The 23,705-nt window shown below is 44.7% G+C and overlaps 1 protein-coding gene and 2 long non-coding RNA genes across 9 annotated transcripts in view; 2 read left to right on the top strand and 1 right to left on the bottom strand.

The window, feature by feature from the left end:
- Positions 1-4,259: 4,259 nt before the first annotated feature.
- On the bottom strand, positions 4,260-9,062 carry LOC144991997 (uncharacterized). Its single transcript, XR_013655702.1, has 2 exons — positions 8,587-9,062; positions 4,260-6,429 (listed from the first exon to the last, which is right to left on the bottom strand). It is a non-coding gene; the product is annotated as an uncharacterized LOC144991997 (long non-coding RNA).
- An 850-nt stretch (positions 9,063-9,912) lies between these two features.
- On the top strand, positions 9,913-11,720 carry LOC144991998 (uncharacterized). The gene is made up of 2 exons (XR_013655703.1): positions 9,913-10,365; positions 10,446-11,720. It is a non-coding gene; the product is annotated as an uncharacterized LOC144991998 (long non-coding RNA).
- Positions 11,721-20,252: 8,532 nt separating this feature from the next.
- clocka (clock circadian regulator a) overlaps positions 20,253-23,705 on the top strand; it is a 62,976-nt gene continuing 59,523 nt past the window's right edge. For all 7 annotated transcript variants that reach the window (XM_078946472.1, XM_078946470.1, XM_078946474.1 and 4 more), the window contains exon 1: positions 20,253-20,388. The gene's annotated coding sequence lies outside the window, so the exon portion shown is untranslated. The remainder of the gene's footprint in view (positions 20,389-23,705) is intronic.

A 23,705-nucleotide genomic window follows, 5' to 3' on the forward strand; every position in this document is an offset into this window, starting at 1 on the left:
AAATAAAAACTAATTTCAGTTTTTTTACATCTGTAACAAAAACTTTTCTTGTTTTGCATATTCATGTAAGAGCTTGCATAAACAGCAGAGGTCACTACTGTCCATGGTTTCATTCTTGGGTTTGAATTAGTGTTCTGGTTCTTTTTTCTTTTTTAACCCTTGTGCTTTCCTATGACCCCCCCCTTACATTGACGTGTTCTCCCTACCATGACAAAGGTGGATAAAGGTGGAAAGATTTCATGTAATCCATGGACACCAGTGAAGATCACAAATCATTTAAGAAAAAAGGTTCAGAGCACTGTCTAGTGCTCAAGTGTCAACTCCCAATGTTAAAGTGCCTATAGACCATCGTGAGACAGGTTATAGGCACAGACAGGTTAGTTTTACCCTACTGATGATGTGTTGTTGCAATGGTAAGAGAGAGAGAGAGAGTTCAGGGTTAAAGTCAGGGTAGCTTAAACGTGCTTTCTGGAAAACCCCCACAGAGTCTTGAGTGAATAAACACCCTCTTCATATGAAGTTTTTTAATTCAAATGCTGCGTCTGGTGCAGTGATTGTTAACCATTCTTCTTGGTCCGTTAGCGCCAACTAGTGGGCCGCAAAAGACAATCAGTTCTGAATCTGGACCTGAATGCAGCCTGTAGGTACCATAACCGATCCGCCTGGAACTTCTGTTCCGGAAATTACTGTATTGACATGCAAGATGCTCATTGCTGGATTGACCGCCTGGAGTTCTGTTCCTCCACGGCTAATGTTTTTAGCATATTAGCCTAATGCTATCCCTTTTTCTCAGTTCCACCTTCGGACGGAAGACAAAGCTTGTCCGGGCGGAAATTTCACCAAAGGAGGACCGCAGAAGGTGGAAATGCTGCTACATGGTCCTGGGAAGCAGTGTACAATCATCAGGCGTGCACAACCGTCACAAAGCCCTCTCCTCTGCCGCTAACACAAAGCTACAAGCCTGGCCGCACTGCTCCTAGCATGTGTCTCTCAGCAGCCGGACACACGGAGATAGCACTGACGTCATGGCCCCGCCTCCCCTCTGGAAATGTTAAGTTGAATTAAATAATGCAGGGTGGATGTGAAAATGAAAAAACAATCCCCTCTTTGCATTTTCGTTTTAAATTATGACACAGAATACGCGGTTTTTAAATAGAACATGAAAAAGCGTTTTGGAGGATTTATTTTTGATTTTCTAGTTTTGAGTCATTTGATACAGTTACATTTTGAAAATGAAGAAGCATTTCTGTTAATCCATTTTAATTGTCAAATTAGACATTTCTAAAAGAATTTTGCTATGCATTTACCAGAAAACTTTTTGAAAATGAAATGTCAAATACCATTTTCTTTATCATTTTAATTAGGTGACAGAATAAGCGGTGTTGAAGAAGAAAAAGAAAAAGCATTTTGACGAATTGCTTTTTCATTTGAATTTTGAGTCAAAAAATGCAGCTTCATTTTGAAAATGAAAAAGCATTTCTGGTTTTGACTTTTATTTTTAAATATGCTACACAATCACTTCCATATTACAAAGGAAGGAGAACAATAATAAAAGAAGGCTTCTTCCCCAGAAGAACTGCAACTGACTCTTTATTAACCCGCTCTGGAGAATCTGAGGGTCCGAACGAGGAAGTGAACCCCGAAGGAGGATCTGCCTTTGGCCCTGGAGAAGGTCCCCCCCTGCGGTTTTGACCACGATCGGAAAGGAAAAAAAGTAATTGCGGGAAAGGTTCAACACTACGCTCGGCCATTTCGCTGGAAATCTTTTCAAAAACCGCCCGGTTACGATAAGAGCCCTCGAGTTTGGCCTGAATAGAGCTGTCACCCAAAATATTATTCAAATCAGTGACCTTGCTTCCCTTCCACTGACTGGTCTCAGCAGCATCGTCCACCATGGTTGATGTTTAGTTGTCTTTCCCGCCTACTTCAATGCAGAATGAAGACGTTTGTATCAATAACGTATGGATCGGATACATGTGGCCTGGCCGGTCAGACAGAGGTCGCAATTCAAAAGATCAGATACGTATCGGATTCAGGACCACATACCCAAATGGCCTGGGTAACATTTGAAAAGATCGGATCTGTGTTTTTTCAGACTGTCATGAAAAGATCAGATACAGGCATGGGGGCAAAAAAAATTGGGTCGTTCAGCCTGCAGTGTGAACGTAGCCAAGGTACTCCAAGTTTAACCCCGCCCACGTTGAGCTCCGCCCATTGTATGCCTGTCTTCTTCTTCTGTTTTCAACAATTTTCCATGTGCAATATCCCCCCCCCCCCCCCCCCCCCCCGCCAGATTAGGGAGTTAAGTAACCCTTGTGCTATCTTAAACATTGGGAGTTGGGTCATCTAAGACAGTGTTTTTCAACCTTTTTTGAGCAACGGCACACTTTAACCTTGATAAAAATCCCGCGGCACATCAGCATCCAAAAATAAAAAAAAAGGAAAAGCTCATAGTCTGTATTGATCCACAGCCCCTCCGCAATCTCACATGCATTTTTGTGATAATTGTGGCAGAAAAAGCTGGAAGCTGCAGGTTTTTTTTCTAAGAGATGTAATAAAAATTAAGTTAAAAGATTCAATTGCGGTACCGTCATTCTTATCAAAATGTCTTTAATAGAATCAAATAAACACAAAGAAAAAAGTATTTTATGATCTTTCATATTCCTAACTACTCAGTGTTTCATCAGGTCCTGTTTGGATGAACACAGAGCTGATATCCTGGAGATGGGAAATGTTTTTAGATCAGTAAAAAGGGGTAATTTCCCACGGCACACTTGACCATCTCCCACGGCACACTAGTGTGCCAAGGCACACTGGTTGAAAAACACTGATCTAGACCCACTAGACAATGCGCTAAACCTTTTTTCTTCAATGATTTGTGATCTTCACTGGTGTCCATGGATTACATGAAATCTTTCCACCTTCATCCACCTTTGTCATGGTAGGGAGAACACGTCAATGCAAGGGTGGGGTCTAAGATAGCACAAGGGTTAAATTATGGCTCAACGTGTACATTTTAAATTTTTTTTATTTGGGAGATTAGGTAGATTGAAATTGACTATTCACACCTAATTTTCTAAATACATGTTGCCAAAATTGTACTTTTAGCTTGACCACAGGGACCCGGAGGAAGTATCTGTCGCTGACAACATTTAGCCTTGGACGCACTTAAAATACGTGCGGGCAATGGAGAAATGTGCATCATGGCTGCATGCATTACATGTGGCCATCGTGAATTTCCATCGATTTTTTGTTTGATCACACGTAAATAAAAGCAATTAACCGCTTTTAGGATATGTACATTTATGTTCAAGAATTTTTTAAGGCTTTTTTTTATAAAAATGCTCCCTTTTATATATGGATACAAGAAGAAAAAAAAAAGCCAGACTGAACTAAGCTGCTGTGACAGTAGTTGTATCTTGGAAATAAAGTTTAACTTATGAAATGTACCTGTCATTTATTGATCAACAGTTTGCTGTTATATATTGAAGGAATTTATATTTTTTGGTAATTTCATTAGGGTTGTCAGTCTTAAATTTTATTACATTGAAGATAAGTCATTTGCTGAAGTGTGTGCTTTTACATCCTTTGAACCTTGAAGAAGCTTCCTTAAGTTGCATATATGAGAGGTTTCAGGAATGCAGCTCCAACCTCCAACCCCCTTCAGGTGAAAACAGTCTTTGATCTTCTAAAACCATCTGGAAGCCTTAACTGTAGATCTGACATGGAACAGAATTAAATTATCTCCAGGATTCAATTCTAATCATGGGAAACCCTGAAGGTGCCAACTCTCATGAGAGGGACAAACAGTTGGGACTGACTGCCTGTGGAGAAGGATCCGGGCGACTGTGCTGGACCCCCATGGGGACACAGTTGGTGGTCGGACAGAGGTCCGTCTGTGAAATAACCCCTCTGGACGTTTGAAGCAGGAAGCCAGGACCAAATGCTGACTCCTAACATGGACTGACAGAAGTAGGCAGGTTCCCTGCCAGCCAATCCGAGCGTCCAGAGGAGGAGTCTGGACGCCATGCTGTGTTACGAAGGAGGAGGCTGAAACCGAGATGTTAAAACAGCTGGACGGAGGAACTTTCGTTGTTCCCACCAGGCTGACAAGTTAAGACGTTTGTAATTTGGCGCTGTGTAAGCTCTGAAACTTTGGGAACCCAGATGATCTGTTTTATTTTGTTTTACTCTGTTTTTAGAAATATTGTTAGGGAAATAAATTTGTTAAACTTAAGTTAATCCGGTCGAATCCCGTGGTTTTCTCCTTCTCGACTTTATTGAACATGCAACAAGGAAAGTAATCTCAAAGCGATAGATTATTTTCCAACAATATACAATTACATCACAGTATAAAACATAAAATATATTACACCAAGGTTCCACCAAGCTGTTGTGGATGTAATAACAATAGGGCGGCTGTTTAGCTCAGGGGGTAGAACAGGTCGTCAACAACCGAATGGTTGGCGTAGCAATCCCCGTTCTCCTCAGCCAGCTGTTATTATTACTTGTGTATTTCAGCTCAGTTCACACATAACTTAAGGAGTGCATAGTCTCAGGTCGGTTAAACGTGGAAAGTAAAACCCCTTACCCCCTGCTAACCATGGTCCCACAGGCACAATGTGAAGGCATTGTGATGCTACAGTCACATAGGATTACAAATATAAACAAAAACCATTTCAAGAAACAAATGGCAAACACAGGATTTATTGCTCCTTAAAACACACATACACCTTTAATTTTTGAACATCCATCATTTCTGACCAAAATGCTTCACAGAGACTTCTTAACTGAATGGAGGAAATGAAAGGTTCTAAGTATCAGGTGACACAAATAGGTAGGAACCTTTATATGTGGGGCAGTGTTTCTGTGGGGAAAGGAAATAAAGAGGAACCTGTGTGAAGCTACAAGTGGGTCTCGTGTGTTGGTGTTAGCGAGAGATATAAAACTCAGCCACTTGAACATGGTGTCAGAAGTTAGCCCATGAGGGGTTTTAACTAAAGAACTCGGAGCAACTTCAGTGTGGATTTTGCCGCTCGTAGTCGCCGTCAAAGTCCGGAACGGCCGCCATGAGTCAATTTCAGGTGCCTCCACATCAGAAGATTACCCTCAAGGGAAATGACTGGCCTAAGGGGATAAAGCATTTTGAAAGGTTCCGGATTGCGTCTGGTTTGGAGACTGAAGCTAAGGAAAACCAAGTGAACTCACTGATTTATTCCATGGGGGAAGAAGCCGCTGATATTCTGGTCTTCCTGCACCTGAATCTGGAGGAGGCAGTCGACTACCACAAAGTCAAGACAAGGCTGGACGCTGATTTTGTGGCTCGCAGAAATATAATTTTTGAAGGAGCAAAGTTGAAACAACGACAACAGGAGATGGAAGAGACCGTCGACAGCTTCTATACTGTGCTGCAATGCCTGGCAGAGATGATGAGAGACAGATTCTTTGTGGGTTTGGAAGACAAACGGTTATCAGAACTACTACAGATTGAACCAGAGCTGACTTTAGAAAAAGCAATTAACAGAGCGCAACAGAGTGAGCAGGTTAAAAGGCAGCAAGAGATGCTTAACAGTAACTTCAGAGCGGATGTGCAGGTGGATGGCGTGCATGTGCGTCAACACGGCGGCACGCGTGCTATAAAGTAAAGAAAAACTCACAGGATACCGTAATTCAGTGCACTAGATGTGGAGATTCAAGAGGACAAAGCATGCAGCAATGCCCAGCATGTGAAATAGTGTGCAATCAGTGCAGGAAAAAGGGACATTACGCAAGAGTCTGCAGAACCAAAAAGAGGAAAAACATAAAAATCACTATGGTGACAGAGGACTCGGATGATGGAGCCGCTTTCTTGGGCTCAATGTCTGATAAAGACACAATAAGTCCTTTGATCACAGAAGTAGATGTGAACAGCCATAGCACAGTGTTTAAAATTGACACTGGAACTGATGTGACAGCAGTCTCAGAGACGCTGTACAACAGGACAGTTTAGCAAGCTGGAGAAGCCAACAAAAGTCTTACGAGGACCAGGAGGTACAGGTTTACAAGTCCAAGGTATGTTCACAGCTAACCTTTACAAAACATAGATGTCGTGCAAGGTTTGAGTATGCCACTCCTGAGTGGGGCAGCAGCTATTGCTCTAGCTATTGTTCTCCACTTTTGCCAGAGTAGAGAGCAGCTAATGGTTTCTTTAGGAAAGAATCCATTCTCCACCGTGCTCACTGTGGTCTTCCAGCTGAGGCCACCACGTGTTCACAGGAGTCCTGAGCATCTTCTGAAGCTGTTGAAGTTCCTTCCATGCACTCTTCAGTGTCAGACGATTCATTCCACAGGGTTAGCGGCCCAAAGTCCTCGCCTGAAGATTGGTGCTGTTGTTCCCTCAGAGCGCAGTTCTCCCATGTCTGTAAGACCCAGCTGCCATCCAGCGGAGCTCTGAAATGATATAGCTTGAGCTTGTCATGGTGCACTTTTTAATACGGTACACCAGATCATCCAAGTGGTCAACAACAAAATAGGGACTTTCATAAGATGACAGGAACTTGTGCACCTTGTTCTTGACATGTTTAGTTAATTTTATAAAGGTACCAAACCGTGTTGCCAATCTTGTATTGCACTTGGTAAATGACGTATACTTACATAGCGCCTTTCTTCCTACAAGGACAAAGCGCTTTACAGTCACAGACCCATTCACCCAGTCACACACACATTCACTCACACATTCACACACTGGTGGCGGCTCCGCTGCCAAACACAGGCGCCCGCCTACCACCAGAGGCAAGGTGGGGTTCAGTGTCTTGCCCAAGGACACTTCGACTCATGGGCGTGCAAGGCGGGAATGGAACCTGCAATCTTACGATCATGGGTCGACCGCCCTACCGCTGCACCACGGCCCCCAACTTGACAGATGTTCTTGTCATACTGTCGTTTGGCACAGCTCCCAAGACACTTCGTGCTAGCTGGTGGGACAGTTCCAGTTGTTCTTTGAGCTGCTGCACGTAATCTGGGGCAGTGTCTGCAGTCTGATTCTCCAGAGGAAGTCCGACAACCAGGTCTGTGGGTTCTGTGATTTCGCTGCCAAAGAGCATCATGTTTGGTGTCAGGCCTGTGGAGCTGTGCTTTGTTGCTCTGTAGGGCATGAGAGCATAGGGAATCATTATATCCCTGTCGGCCGTGCCAGCAATGGTTTTCTGTAGTGTGGCATTAAATCATTCCACTTGACTGCAGGTTGGAGGCGAAAGGGTGGGGTCCTTGTTTTGTTAATGCACAACAGCTCACACATTCCCTGGAATACCGCAGACTCAAAGCCGCAGACTCATAGTCTAACGATGCTTGTGTCTGCAGTAAAAAAAGGGTGCCCCAGAATAACTTTACTCTCAGTTGTGTCAGCCATGATAAAGTTGACTGAAATGACTCTGCAGCCAACATTTACAGGAAGAGCAACCTCACCCTGCTCTGGCTCCATGAATGGTTGCACCTATTGCGCCTGATCTCATCAGCTGGGTGACAGCTCAAGCCGCACTTCTCGTGGTTTCAAAACGGTAAACCTTCTGATTTTCCTGAGCCAGCGTTTTGGATTGATCTTCTAGCAACTTTTGAATGATGTCTGTATCTGTTAAAGCGTTAGTAAATATCTCTACGCTTATGCGCTCCTGTTCACTCTCGGTGCAGTCGACATAGACTATTGCCACCTTTTCATAAATGTCATCCCTGAGAGTGTGCAAAGCTTCACCTGGTCTTCTGACTTGCTGTCGTAGCTCAATGCAGATGGCTGCAGCATGTTCAGAACTTGGCCCATACGCAGCCTCAATTTTCTCCAAAATTTGTTGGAAGCTACATAAGCTGACCTTGAGTTCTTGTGAATTGTAGGCGCCAGCAGCACCGACCAGGCAGAATCTAAGCTGAACAACTTTGTTTTCTCAGTCCAATTAGCTTCTGCACAACTCTCAAAATGATGCAGAAAATCTCTCCATGATCGTGATCCATTAAAGTGATCTGGCTGCAGTAATGGAATTCTCTTGTTCTGCAGGACCTGCCCCACCCCGTCTACCTGCAGAGCGGCATCATGTTGTACAGCAGGTGGGTGGAAGCTTTGGGGGGGTGACTGGAATTTCACATGGGCAGTTCTGCCCCGTCATTTGATGGCCCAGTTAAATATTTGGGTGACCCGTGAATCCTGTATGAGGCCAATTTATTTTTCCGGCTTATGAAAGATGGCAATCCAGGTGATGGCTTTCTTATGGAAACAGGAGGATTGTTCTAGTATGCCAGTCGTTGGGTGAACAGATGTAGAGATTCGCAGCCAACAGGCGGCAATTGAGGTGGATGGATCAGCAAATGGTGACCTTGCAGGGGTGGACATCCTGGGCTCATAGTTGCACTTTTGAGGATGAAAACCATCAGTGCACTCAGCAGCAGCGTGATGTCGTTCATTGGTGGGTGTTACACCACGCTGGCCAGGCCCGCTTACCCTTAGCTAACAGCTCCATACACGTGACACAACAATCAGTCTCTCCCTCGTTCACATCTTTTGAAACATCTACATTCCTCTGAGGACGGTAAAATTCCACTACCTCAGATAGAAGTACTTACGTTTGTGGCTGCATTCCTTGTTGTGCGTGGCTTAGCTCCGACCGCCGCAGTATTTTCTCCGCGCGCCGCCGTTTTAAGCTCTCAGGTGCCTATCACGTTGCATCGTTTAATCCTTCTTCTTTGAGTTAACCCTGGTCGACACTAGTGTATCCCGGAACAAGCCCCCAGTGTTACCTTTCAGCCTCAGGCTTCAGACCATAGTCGAAAACCGCTGTTATTTCCGGTCCGGTCCCGGTCGGGACGCAAATGGTAACTAATCAGACGGGACACCATCGCTCTTGAACAGGGCTAGTAGCCGTTTATTTCCTGGCTCAGACCAAACTGTTGATACAGCCCAACGTTTGCAATTACTGCCTCATCAAACTCAAAGAGTGCACATACAGCAGAACAGCCCTTTTTTCCCCCTCTCCCACGCATCTCCTCTCTTGAGCCTCCATCATCCCTGAGCGCACAAGGCAATGCTTCCTTTTGTCACTGCGTTGCTTCCGTGACAACCGCAGTCACACAAAATAAACACAACAAACAGGGGGGGGAGCAAGCTCAGCTGCTCACACATGTATAACTAAACACGTAATTATCCAATTAACATTGCTTGTCAATTATATTAGGTTTCGGTGGATAAATAAACAGGAAACACAAGCTAGCCACATTAACTAACAGAGAACCATCAGAAAGGGAGAATTTCACAACAAACATAAATTTACAGTGACGCACGCTGCAACATCCCATTGTACATGGGCTTATTAGTCCCTCGTTAGCAAACAATTACTTATGTAAACTTATGAATACGTTGTTACAGAATTCACGTTAGTTTCAGATCGACGCTGCTTCTTCTCCTTCATTTGCTATGTATGCAGCCTAGGGCAGCGTATTCTTCCGCACAGGTGTATAGTCTCGTTTAGATTATCGGTCTTTACAACAAATAGAAAAGAAAATCCTTTTGGAATTAAAGGCTGTTGAATGAATTTATTCTCCATACACACTTTCCCTTACTTCACCTCCTGTCTTTCTTTTTAGTCACTTCGATAAAACTGTAATGTTTCTCTTTATACACAGACAGAAATAATACAGGTGTAAAAACAGAAAGTGTTACAGACATTGGAAGAAACAAAATAGCTAAACATTACAAAAGTCCAGAGGAGAGCCTCAAGCTAACTAGCTCCGTGTAAAGCCTGAACCACATAAATCAGGAGTGTAAAACATACAGCCCAAGGGCTGTGTCCGACCCACCAGATGATTCAATCCGGCCCAGTCACGAAGAGTAAAAATTGTAAGAAAGTTTTTAAAAAAAAGCATGTTTATAGTCCATTCCTGTGGCGAGTAATAATTTTTTTAAAAATAACCGAAATGCACAATTCCGCCACTAGGGGGAGCAAAGGAAAAGCAAAGCAGGTAAAGTAGCTTATCTCTGCACGTGCCAAAGCGAAACCTAACAGCTCTGTGTCTGGGTAAGATGTACTTTGGTTCCTCGTTAGCCTCACCGCTGTTACGCTGCTATAAGAATGATCAGTAGTGACACCCTAATGACCTAAATGTTGTCAAAAAGAAAAAAAGGTTGAAGTGAAGTACTGTGCCTTCAAGGAAAAATGGAAAGAGTTTTATTTGTTCCCGGAGCAGAATGCAAAACCTGCTGTCATAGTACCTCTGTCAGACTCCTCCCCCTCCCCTCTCTGCTTGACTCCTGATTAGACTCAGCTGCTTCAACTCACCTCATCTTCAGCCGGCCTTCATAAGGAGATCCAGGATCAGGATTCAACGCCAGTTCGTTGCTCCTCTATGGTGCATAGCATGGTCGCCACGTTCATAGCCACAGTCCATGTTTTGCTCCTCTCTAAGCCTTGCTCTCCGTTTGTCTCCAGGATTCATTCACCACGAGTGGTTGCAGCAGTCATCCTCCCCTCTGATCCAAGCCACAGAAAACCTCCTGTCTCACCACGAGCCTCTGCCTCCTTACGGTCATTTATACCAGTGACGCCACGGGCCGCCGAACCGAACCATCCCCGCCATCGGATTCCCCAGGGACGCCACAGCTCCGCCAGGATCCGTCTACTAGCCAAGAAACAATTTTAAAACCTCTTTCTCTCATCCACAAACTCACCCTGTGTTTCTTCCGGGTTCCAGCGTCTGGGTCTGCCCGTTACGTTAGCCATGATACCTGCATGCTTGGTATGTCATCAACAGGTCACAGTGCTCAAAGAATACAACATTCAGCACATATGAGACTCACCATAAAGAAAAGTTTTACCATTTGGAGTTAAGAAAAGAGAAGATTTACCAACTATTATCTGGACTGAAGAACAACCGTCTGCATTTACTGCAGCCGTGACGTCAGTGTTGGGGCAGTGACAGACACCTTATTGCAGACAAGTTGGAGCAAACATCCAAACCATTTTCGGATGGTGAATTTATGGAAGAATGCTGAAGGCTGCAGAAGTCTTGTACCCCAAAAAGCAGTCGACCTTAGCCAACATGAGTCTCTCAAGGATTATGATTACAGATACAACAACTCTGAGGAGACTTGGACGCTAAATGAAGGACTCCAGTCATTTACTGCATTTTTGGTCGCTGTTGATGAAAGCACTGACATCAAAGATGTATACAGCTGTGCATATTTATTAGAGGTGTTAAAGAGACCATCACAGCTGAGTTTCTTGACTTGATGGAAACAACAACAGCTGATGACATACTCAGCTCTCTAGTTACTGCACTGGACAATGTTGGAGTTAACTAGTCATGTGATGTCAGTCTGGTCACTGATGGCGCTCCATCAAAGGTCAGGAAGAAGGCAGGTGTTGCAACAAAATTCAGGCAGAAACCAGGAAAAGATTCTTGGACATTTCATTGTGTTTTGCTCACTTGAATGGCAGTAAATGTGTTTCTGCACAAGATTTGAATCCTGATATTGATGGCGGGGTGAAGTTTCAGGAGAGAAAGGTTAACTCCAAATTCTTATGTTCACAAATGTTTGCAAGTTTAACTTAGTTTTTTTTTTTGATTTGCACATCAACATTTTAGGCAGGTGTTTCATTTTTTTCCATAACCCCTCTTGAGTTTATTATCAGGATTGCTTCAGTGTCAGTTGTAAAATATTCAGTCTGTATAAAATTGAATAAACCATTTCTTAAAAGGTGAAATGCATTTTATTTTATTTTAGATCCATTGGCCTCTGTGAATAAATGTGTAATAATAAGTGATTAGGCTACCAAAAAAACAAAAACAAAGCTGTTTTTTGCTTTTATGTTACTGGTCCGGACCCTTTGGGATCAGACTGGTTTAATGTGGTCCCCGAACCAAAATGAGTTTGACACCCCTGGCGTAAATAAATAGGAACAACAGAAAAGAAAGCACAATATATGTGAAAATACAAATAACACCCTCATCTGGAGTTTAACGGCAAAATTGTGGTGGAAAAGAAAGCAATAATTAAAATAAAAGTTTTCTTGTCATTAACTTACCGTTTTTTTGTTTATGCGTACCTCCATTTTGCGCTGCACATGGAAAGACGGCAGCTGCTGGGACAAAGTAGAATCACGTGCAGTGGGCGGAGCCTCATTCCGCAGGCTGCAGCCAGGGGTATTTCTATGAAAGCGATTCTGTTGCATTATAAAAAACAAAAGTCAAAACCAGAAATGCTTTTTCATTTTCAAAATAAAGCTTCATTTTTGACTCAAAATTTAAATGAAGCAATCCTTCAAAATGCTTTTTCTTTTTCTTCTTCAACACTGCTAATTCTGTCACTTAATTAAAATGATAAAGAAAATGGTATTTGACATTTCATTTTCAAAAAGTTCTTTGGTAAAGGTGTAGCAAAATTCATTCAGAAATGTCTAATTTGATCATTAAAATGGATTAAGAGAAATGAAAAATGAAAATGAAAAAGCATCAAATGACTCAAAATTAAAATTAAAAAGCAATCCTTGAAAATGCTTTTTCATTTTCTTCTTTAACATTGCTTATTCTGTGACATAATTAAAATGAAAATGCAAAGAGAGGATTGCATTTGCGTTTTCAAATTCACCCCGCAAAATTTGTAGCAAAATTCAATACCAGTGAGCATTTCCAGGGGGGAGGCGGGGCGATGACGTCAGTGCTCACTGTTCTTCTGTACTGTTTGTCCTCCCGGCAGTGTTGCTAGATTGGGCGGTTTTGGTTCTAAATTTGCGGGTAAAAATGGTTTTAGGGTAGTAGGCAAAATGTAGGTGATTTTAGGGTCGGTTTGGTAGTTCATATTTTCTTATAAAAATATATTACCGGACTGTGTGGCTGTTGGAGCTCTGCGAAGCTTCTATGTACTGGAGCTCCGTGAACGCACCAGGCCGAGTGTGGGAGGAGCTACCAGCTAATGTTTTTAACCTGATCGCCACATGGAGTGGTGACTGTGTCACTAACTATCTCACTTACAATGCATGGTAGACATGGAGAATGTGGAGAGATCAGGTTTATTTGTTTCAAAGAGTTCTACATCATAATCATGTTTTCGTGTTCGAGTTCATCCCAGAGATTCTTCCAGAGAGTCTCTGCTTCAGCTTCCAGGCATGACGGCCGCTGCAGGCTGCGGTTTTCCATCTGTCTCTCTGATCGAGTCTGAAAGTTTGCTGTCCTGCGTTAACCCGAGAGGGAAAAAATAAAACCAGATTTATAATTATTGTGTCAATGAAAATAAAAATAAAAAAAATCATAAGATTCAGGAGAAGGCTTTAGGATCCGGCTAATACGGGTCAACAACAACATTTAGCGTCTCATGCATTTAAACTCCGTACTGCGGGCAATGCTACAATGTGCATCTTGGCTGTGAATATGTGGGAAAAACTTCAGCCTTTATTTTTTCTGGACACGATTGAAAACATAAATTCACATGACTGCACGGTTTCTCAGGACTGCCCAAAGTGGCACTTCTGCCTTCAAAAGCCGCCTCAAAGCTACTCCTCTGCTCAGAGACTCGGTTCTCCCGGGAGACACGGACAGACTGAGGTCTGAATCATCCTCTGGAGCGTTGAATGTTACAAAGCACCCTTCCCTTCCCTTTACACAAACACGAAGACTCTGACTGCACTGATCAGACATGCTTGGCTCGCGCAGAGCATGTAGCCACACCGAGTGAGCACTGACGTCATCGCCCTGCCTCCCCCCTGGAAATGCTCTCTGGTATTGAATATTGCTACAAATTTTGCGGGGTGAATTTGAAAATGCAAATGCAATGCCCTCTTTACATTTTCCCTTTAATTATGTCACAGAATAAGCGATGTTAAAAAATAAAATGAAAAAGCATTTTCAAGGATTGCTTTTTCATTTTATTTTTGAGTCAGCAAATGCAGCTTCATTTTGAAAATGAAGAAACATTTCTGGAATTGACTTTTTTTTTAATTATGATACATTTCATGCAAGGGCTTCTCCCTCATGTTGCTGACGCACAATGTCTTGCGCTGCTGCAGTTTCCTTGCAAACGCTAGGTGATCGGATTAATGGGATGGTATTAATCAAGAGTGAGCCTTTCCACCCTTCAACCCAGACTGGATTTGATCATGTCTACACAGGCCCAAGTGTCTTATTAAGAGGTGAAGATTAAATGGAATTTGTAGCATGTTAAAAAACAGACTGTTGTGACTGGTAGACTGGTGTCCCCAACTTACCCCCTTCCTCATATAACCTCATATTAGGGTGAGGGGGTGGGGGGTTTAGCCTGGGATGCGCCTTGGGGGGGGGGGGCTACTTGGCAGTGGTCCCCCTCCCATGGTTGCCGTATGAAGTGGGCCCCCCCTCTTTCGGTTTTATTTGCACCTTAGACATGTAGGGCCCTTGGTAGGGGGGGTGCTTGGACATCACTGCCAGCAAGCAGCAGATGTCCTCCTAGCACCCTACCCGCCAATTTTAACCGCACCTTAGACATTTAAGGCCCCTTGGTAGGGAGGGTGAGGGGACATCACTGTGAGTAATCAGGAGATGTCCCCTCAGTGCCCTACCCGCCAATTTTAACTGAAGCCCCCTTAGTACACACACCCCTCCCCCCTCAAAATATACATTCCAACATAAACACACACAGATGCACACACACACCCTCACAAACACACATACACGCACACACATTTTGCAAGGAAGGTGGGACCTAAGACCACCTGTCCCCTACCCCTTCCCTGCTGGGGGGTACGGGGCCCTTGGCAACGGCGGCCGTGTCCCCTGGGTGCCGGTTTCCTGGGCCCGGCGGTGCTCTCTCCGCGTGGGAGGGGGGGGGGGGTCACATTACACCTGAGCCGGAGGTGTCCGTGTCCCTGGGGGGTGGGTTCTGGTGCTTGCCCCTGAGCGCTGGGCCCCGCCAAATTTCCGACTGTGGCCGAGCCTGGTTGGGCCATGTCTACAACACCCCTTGTGGGACCCCTTTTTCTCCGGGGTGCTCCCCTCCTGGGTGGGGGCGGCTGGCCCGTGCCTTGCTCCTCCCTGGACCAACTGTGGTACGGGTGGGTGGCTACCTGGAGTGTGGAGCGGGTCTCCATTGGGGGGTCCTGGCTCGTACCAGAACTCCTGGATGGTGATGGGGTGCTCGTCTGGGGCTGTGGGCGCCCTTCTCGGGTGGGGCCCTGCGTTGGGTTCTCCTGGCATGGCGGGGGGCTGCTCTCCTGGTTGGGCTGGGGCGGCGCTCTCTTTCCCCCGTGCCTCGCTGCTCTCTGGCTCTGGGGGCCTCGCGGCAGTCCTGCTGGCCCTGGCCTGGGTGGCGGATTTGGTCGCCCCGGGGGCCGTTGTTCCCTGCCTGCTTGCCGTGTGGCATTGGGGGGTCCCGGCTGCCGCTGCTGCGGGGGTCTTGGTGTGGGGATGGCTGGGCACTCTCCCTCCTTCTCTTCACATTCCACCATCCATTTTAGGAGAACATAAACACTCACCTGAGCACATGTGTTAGCTCACCTTTGCACTAATAGTTTGCATGATGGAATGAATGAAATATTTCACACTAGTTGGTTTAAAGGTATAAGTATGCGTGTGTGAACACTATCTTTTTTGTGTACATGTTGACATGTGGACATTTTTGCAGCTAGCAGGTGTGTTGATAACATTTGAGTGTGTGTGTGGACAGGCCCCGCCCTTTTTGTACTACATTTGAATCTTACCGTAATGATAAACAACCACTAAACTTGTTGCTCTATGCTGCTTCATGGTCTTATCCCCCCTCCCTCCTATTATCACCCTACAAACCCCCCCCCCCCCCCCCCCCCTTAACATCCCTCTCTCTTCTTCCCCTCCTTTCCTTTTCCGTCCGGTCCAACACCAAAGATTTTCAAACATGGTTGAAATTAATAAAGTTTGGCCTCAATTACAAAAGGGGTTTATTCAGACATACCTTTGGTTTGTCTGAAGATTAATAACCCCTGTTGTTAAAGTAAAATATGTCTGACACAAGAGGCCCTCAGTTGTCATCTGTCTGCTCAGCTGTTGGACAGAACAAGTTAAAAAAAAAAAAAAGACTGTTGTGACTGTTGTTAATTTGAGACAGATTTGGAGACTTAACAATCTAGTACAAAAATTAAGATGTGGTATCTTTGAATGATGAGACTTTATTTCAGTTTGGCTCTTTATTCCGCCACTATTACAACTCTGGAACACACGTAAAATGAGACGCGTGCATATTATTTTAGAACAGTGCAACATTCACGGCCTTACAATAAAATCTGACTTTAGAGTTATGAACAATAACTAGTCAGTATGAGGACTACAACTTTGTCAGGTTCATCAGCAGGTTACAAGGTAATATTTTAATTAGCACTTTTTTAAATGTCATTTACCATTTATTTACTTTGAAACTTTTGTTTTAAGAGTGCTTGTTTTATTTCCGACAACATTTTTTTTTAACTTGTTCTGTCCAACAGCTGAGCAAAAGGGATTAGAGCTGAAGGCTTTTTGTGTTGGACAGGTTTTACTATCACAAAAAGAGGTTATATAGCTTCGAGAAACCAGAGTGTAGATTTGTATAAACTCCTTTTTGTTGTATTATTTTTATGTATTTGTTACATTTAGTGTGTCCGTGTCCCTGGGGGGTGGGTTCTGGTGCTTGCCCCTGAGCGCTGGGCCCCGCCAAATTTCCGACTGTGGCCGAGCCTGGTTGGGCCATGTCTACAACACCCCTTGTGGGACCCCTTTTTCTCCGGGGTGCTCCCCTCCTGGGTGGGGGCGGCTGGCCCGTGCCTTGCTCCTCCCTGGACCAACTGTGGTACGGGTGGGTGGCTACCTGGAGTGTGGAGCGGGTCTCCATTGGGGGGTCCTGGCTCGTACCAGAACTCCTGGATGGTGATGGGGTGCTCGTCTGGGGCTGTGGGCGCCCTTCTCGGGTGGGGCCCTGCGTTGGGTTCTCCTGGCATGGCGGGGGGCTGCTCTCCTGGTTGGGCTGGGGCGGCGCTCTCTTTCCCCCGTGCCTCGCTGCTCTCTGGCTCTGGGGGCCTCGCGGCAGTCCTGCTGGCCCTGGCCTGGGTGGCGGATTTGGTCGCCCCGGGGGCCGTTGTTCCCTGCCTGCTTGCCGTGTGGCGTTGGGGGGTCCCGGCTGCCGCTGCTGCGGGGGTCTTGGTGTGGGGATGGCTGGGCACTCTCCCTCCTTCTCTTCACATTCCACCATCCATTTTAGGAGAACATAAACACTCACCTGAGCACATGTGTTAGCTCACCTTTGCACTAATAGTTTGCATGATGGAATGAATGAAATATTTCACACTAGTTGGTTTAAAGGTATAAGTATGCGTGTGTGAACACTATCTTTTTTGTGTACATGTTGACATGTGGACATTTTTGCAGCTAGCAGGTGTGTTGATAACATTTGAGTGTGTGTGTGGACAGGCCCCGCCCTTTTTGTACTACATTTGAATCTTACCGTAATGATAAACAACCACTAAACTTGTTGCTCTATGCTGCTTCATGGTCTTATCCCCCCTCCCTTCTATTATCACCCTCCAACCCCCCCCCCCCCCCCCCCCCCCTTAACATCCCTCTCTCTTCTTCCCCTCCTTTCCTTTTCCGTCCGGTCCAACACCAAAGATTTTCAAACATGGTTGAAATTAATAAAGTTTGGCCTCAATTACAAAAGGGGTTTATTCAGACATACCTTTGGTTTGTCTGAAGATTAATAACCCCTGTTGTTAAAGTAAAATATGTCTGACACAAGAGGCCCTCAGTTGTCATCTGTCTGCTCAGCTGTTGGACAGAACAAGTTAAAAAAAAAAAAAAAGACTGTTGTGACTGTTGTTAATTTGAGACAGATTTGGAGACTTAACAATCTAGTACAAAAATTAAGATGTGGTATCTTTGAATGATGAGACTTTATTTCAGTTTGGCTCTTTATTCCGCCACTATTACAACTCTGGAACACACGTAAAATGAGACGCGTGCATATTATTTTAGAACAGTGCAACATTCACGGCCTTACAATAAAATCTGACTTTAGAGTTATGAACAATAACTAGTCAGTATGAGGACTACAACTTTGTCAGGTTCATCAGCAGGTTACAAGGTAATATTTTAATTAGCACTTTTTTAAATGTCATTTACCATTTATTTACTTTGAAACTTTTGTTTTAAGAGTGCTTGTTTTATTTCCGACAACATTTTTTTTTAACTTGTTCTGTCCAACAGCTGAGCAAAAGGGATTAGAGCTGAAGGCATAAGTTATTATTTTAAGCTGTAACAATTATACCAGATCTGCTGGAAAGACAAATATTTCATCAAAGGTGAAAATCTGACACGAAGATGAGTGGAAGACATCTGTCCATCAATACACTGTGGGTTAAGAGGAGGGATGAAGGAGACAGGGAGCAGGGTGGCAGTGTACACGTCCATGTGGGGATGGAGATACATGCATGCTGCCGGAGTGAACCATGTGTTCATAAGGGGAACCAGATCCTCCCCAGCCAGACCAGCCAGACCAGGAGAGGGGAGGAGAGCCCCCCAGGCCAGGAGTCCCCCCGGCATCCGGACACAGGAAGCCCGGGGGGGAGGGGAGGGGATCACCCACCCACCCAGCCAGGCGCAGAGAAGGCCCCCCTACAGGGGCCCCCCCGACGCCCAAAGGCATAAGCGAACCCGGCGTCCAGCCCCCAGGCCACAGGACAGGAGCGCTTAGCCGTACCAGGCGGCAGCCAAGGGGGCCACCGAGCGCCGGACACCGAGACAATGGCCAAGGACGAAGCCAGGGCCCCGAGAACCCATGAGCCACCTGCCACCCGACCAGCGCTCCGTCTCCGCGAGCCAGCCCCGGCACCCAACCTGAGCAACCCAGAGATTGCTGCGCACCCACAGCCACCCCCCATAACCCTACCTACTACAACCCTCCTCCCCCGCCATATTATCTGAGCCCCCCTCCTCAACCCCCTCAATGCCCTCCCCCCTCTGTGATGGGGAAGGAAAGCCCCAGAAGATCCCGCGAGCCAGCCCCCATGTCCGTCCCACCCATGCACTCTCACACACATACTCACAATCTTCTGGTTACCCCCCACCCCCTGCCGCCACGCAGTAACCCCCTCCGGCTGACCGACCCCCCAGCGCCACATGCCCGACCATCACCGCAGCCGACAGGACACCCACAAGCCTAGCCGCCCTGAGAGGACCAGGCGGGTGAAGACCGCCCCCCCCCCAACCCCACCCATGCATGGAGGTGTGGGTGTGCTGTGTGTGTGCTGCAGGTAAAATAGGAGATCTCCAGTGTGGGGGGCCCCACCGCTGCCAAGCCGCAGAGCCCCCCTACTCTGGGGTCCCTCTGTGAGTGGTGTGTATTTGCTGTGTGTGTGCTGCTAGCATGCAGTGTGTGTGTCTACAGAGGAAGTTAAAATTGTGGGGGGGACCAGTGAAAGATGAGCACGGATGTTTCACCGTGCCCCCCTCCACCAGACCCTCCCCACAAGGCCCTAGATGAATCAGGGTGTCTAATATGCAAGTAAAAGCGGGATGGAGGGCGGGCGCCGACGCGACCCCAGAGAGAGACACCCCCAGTGAGCCCCGCCAGCATACCCCACCCATCCAGTTCCCGGAGCCCTAAGTGACTGTGTGCAACATTTGTTTGGGTGAGAGCGGGGAGGAGCAGGCGGAAGGGCTCAACCGGGGGAAGAAGGCTTATCACATTGTATCATATTTTTTCCCCACAAGGTTTTACTCTGATTTAATTTTTGAATACATATCAAACAAGACACAGATCAATTTAAATTAACATGTGAATTTGAATGGGCCTCAAATCACTTTGTACTGGGAAAAATGGACCCCGGTGTCAAAAAGGTTAAGAACTTCTGGTCTAGTGGGCTCTGTTCTCTCATCACTTAATTTGGGAAATAGCGCCTTAGTGGTAAGCACATACATTGTTGTTGTTTTCTTTTATTTGTTGCTATTGTGACGGCACCACACCACGCTGGAGTTGGGGAAAATCAAATTATGGTCTTTACATGTCAAAACAGATTTTGGTTCCGTAATGGGAAAGTGTGATATTTTTTAGCAAACAAATATGATCAAGTTTAATCAAATGCAGCTTATGAAACTTTGGGAGAAAAAGTATTAAATGTTATAATACATGTTAAGTTGCAGAGGAAATGTGTTTTGTGCATGTCTGCACAAGTTTGGCAACGTTGAAATGAACAAATAATAACAAATAAACATAGGAAAATAATTTTTTTTAACAAGTGTTGGAAAACGTGGGTGCGCCTGCATGTGTTCTCTGGACTGCAGGCCCGCTTTGGCTCCAGTTTCAAGTCAACTCGAGTCGCTCTGGCTCCTCAGCGCTGCGCAGTCGACCGACAGCTGCGCCGCTCGCTGCGGGGATATCCCAGTGAAACAGAGGACTGCTCGGGGGTAAGGGTCTCTTCTCTGTCGGCGTTTGGTTGAGTTTATTGCCGGGGTCTGGTGTGAGCTGCTGTCAGTCATGAATGTGCTGAATGAGGAGTTTTCTGTGGACTGGTGACAGAAGGCCCGGTGACCCACATTCTAATTCTTTAGGCTGAGTGCTAGCTTAGGCTAAAACTGGGTTAACATTCTGTACGGACAATGTCATGCTAAATTACACTGTAAAGCAGCTTTCGGAAGAAAAACTCTAGTTGTGATTGTTTTTCTTATGATGGGGCTCTTTCGTTGATGACAAAATATGTTTTATGATCGTAAACCGCGAAACTACCGCTGCTGTTTTGACGTTAGCATGAAAGCTAGCCGGCGGAGGTTCGCGGCGCTGGTTCCCGGTTCCCCGGCCGGCCGGCAGGAAGGCGGATAGATGCTTGTGGCTGGATTTTAGAGGGAAAAACTGACCTGAGTTCAGTTTGATTTAAATAGCTGATATTGGTGTCAAGCCAACAGCATAGGAATTGATTTGATTTCATTCTTGAGAATAATTTACGCATTTTTCCTCCTAACTTTGTTTTAAAAAATGGGACAGCCAAATATGTATGAATCATGTATGTATTTATTAGTTCAGCTGGACTTTTTTTCTTTCCTTTTCTTTATTCATTTTTCTTTTAAGTGTTCTCTAGATTTTTTTCTTTTAAGTTAAGTTCGTGACTTTGTAAAATTTGAATTATAACTCAAAATAAAGTGTTATGCTTTTTATCATAATAGGAAGAAATGTGAATTTGCTCAAATTCCGCAGTTTATGACTAACAAATGAATACCTAATATTTTTCCAGAAATACAGTTTTTTATTTCTCTAGTTTTAATTGTTGGTAATTAGATGTTTTTTGTTCCCTTTGATCTAGAATCATTCACACAAACCTTGTTGGTCAGAATTTGTAGAACTTCTTAAGCTTTTTGTCAGGCTGCCAAAACTAATAGAATAGTATAATTAGGATGATATTTTGACCGTGTTCACATGATGCTTGTTGTAACATGGAAAAAGCAGTGGGGATAAGTAACAGGGTCACTAGGAAAGCACAAACTACAGGTCATTTACAGGCTTTGGCACCTTTACGTTGTTTCTCTATTGAATTAGTTATGGTTTACACTGTAAAATGTGTACACTTATCTGGAAAATACCAGTCACACAAAGATCAATTTGTGGGGGAAAGGGGGGGTTTCAATCTTGGTTTATATGTAGCATAGATCATGTGATACATTTGCTTAAAAGAAAAGCAGCAAGTGGTAGATGGAAAAATCCTTTGACACCTCTGTCTTCTGCAGGTGAGCAGAAAAAACCACGACAGCTGTTCAATCTCTGCCAGTTTAGGTTTATAATTGATAAAAAATACTGCTGCCTTTTGGGTTTCAGTGTGCCCACTGTACACATCCAAACATGTTTGCTGTGGTCCACATGCTAATGCCATTTATAGCGCCACTGATTGCCTACAAAAGGAGCTAGAAAGAAACTGTGTAGACTTTACAGTATAGATGACATTTATTTCATTTATAGATCCACTCCAGTGAAAATGGTGTTTTTATCATCTTTCCATACCATTTTTCTCACGATGGAGGTCATATTTAAAAATAATTTAGGATTAAAACTGCGATATTGCTCGCCATATTTGTTGCTTTCTAATGGTAGCTTGGGGTTGTGAGCTGGCAGGAGAGTGTAAACAAATGGATGCTGGGATATCAGTGTGGGGGCAACTTCCACACCAACAGCGCACAACTCAGAGGCGGATTTCGGCAATATTGTTTTTTAAATTTTATTTAAGATAAGAACGGCTTAATCCTAATGAAAAGACCACTGGAAATTTTTAAAAAAATATATAGTTTAGTGTTACATTAAGAAAAAGCTGGATTCACTGTCAGTGTTTGATAGGGGGTAGAAGGAAAACTCGGTGTGGTGTTATTCCTCAAAATATTTTTATCAATCACTTCAAGCTTTAGAAATACAAAGTGTAGCAAGTTTGAGTTGATTTGAAAAAAAAAAATGTTTCTATCTTATGGCACACATGGTGGACCTTAGTATTTTGTCAGTAGATGTTCCTAAAAATTAAAATAGTTTAACTTGACTCTGTCAAACATTTTTTTTGTGGGTCTGATTTTTATCATTACTTGAGCCATGTATTTACATAACATCGGATATTCCTCTGCGTTGACCTCAAACTCTCGGAGGAAAATTTTTGGAGACAGTTTTTATTAGCAGCAGAACATTCCTCTTGCCACACAGCATTGTTTTTTTCAAGGTGAACAGGGGGGTATTCCAGAAAGCAGGTTATGCGAGCTCCCGCGGTAAGTTTGAGGCTAAAGAAGTGTACAACCACCGCTTTCGGTTCCAAAAACAGAGGTATGTTTCAGGGTATGCTTAGTTCCCCTGGCAACTCATGCTCTGAAGATAACCTGGTCTGGAGCAGGTTATGTTGAAGGTTAGTTGGTTTCAGAGAGGTGAAGCAGCATGGCGTGTCCATTTGAAGATGTACCGGTCCATGGGTTATCTGGTACCGGGCCGCACAGAAAGAATAAATAACTTACATTATTTCCGTTTTATTTATTTCAGAATCTGAAAGATGTTTTATTTTGAAAAATTGCCTGATTCTCTGTTACTATGTCACTCTTGACGCAGGCGAAGGCGCTCTTCTCGGTCACGTAATAGATTACCGCTAAAATAAAACCCAGGAGCTCCCATCTCTGTTCCTCCTTCATCGTTGTCAGTGACGTGAGGTCAGGGGAGGCAAGGGAGGCAGAGGCTCACCTGTCATAATTGTGATAAGATAGAAAAAAGGTAAATTAAGTAAATATAAATTTCCACTGATCTGTGTTAAACATACATTTTCAGTCAACTCAACACGTTTTCCACAGTTTCTGAGGTTAAAATCACTGAATTTGAGTTTTACGCGATCACAGACGGAGCGGAAACTCCTGGTGACGCTCGGGAGTGCTGCGCCTCATCTCATGTCTGACGGCAGGGCTCAACGTTAACAGAGACGTGCGCTGAAAACACTGCTGTAGGCCTGTCATTTTAATTGTTATCTGTGTGGTCAGTGCTTTTTCTGTTGAAGAACGGAGCCGGAAAGAAGCCCATGTAGCAGTATGCTAACACGGGCTAAAAACACTAGCTTTGGATGAACATAAATCCATGCGGGAAATGCTGCAATCTACAGTTTGGCTGCATGTATATATGTGGGAATAACATCAGCCTTTATTTTTTCGGGACACGACTGGGAAACACAAATCCACTTGATTGTTTGAACGGTTTCTAAGGACTGAGCGACATTTCTGCTTGA

The sequence above is a fragment of the Oryzias latipes genome, chromosome 4 (assembly GCF_053564925.1).
Source record: "Oryzias latipes strain Hd-rR chromosome 4, Olatipes_Hd-rR_3.1".
Lineage (NCBI taxonomy): Eukaryota > Metazoa > Chordata > Actinopteri > Beloniformes > Adrianichthyidae > Oryzias > Oryzias latipes.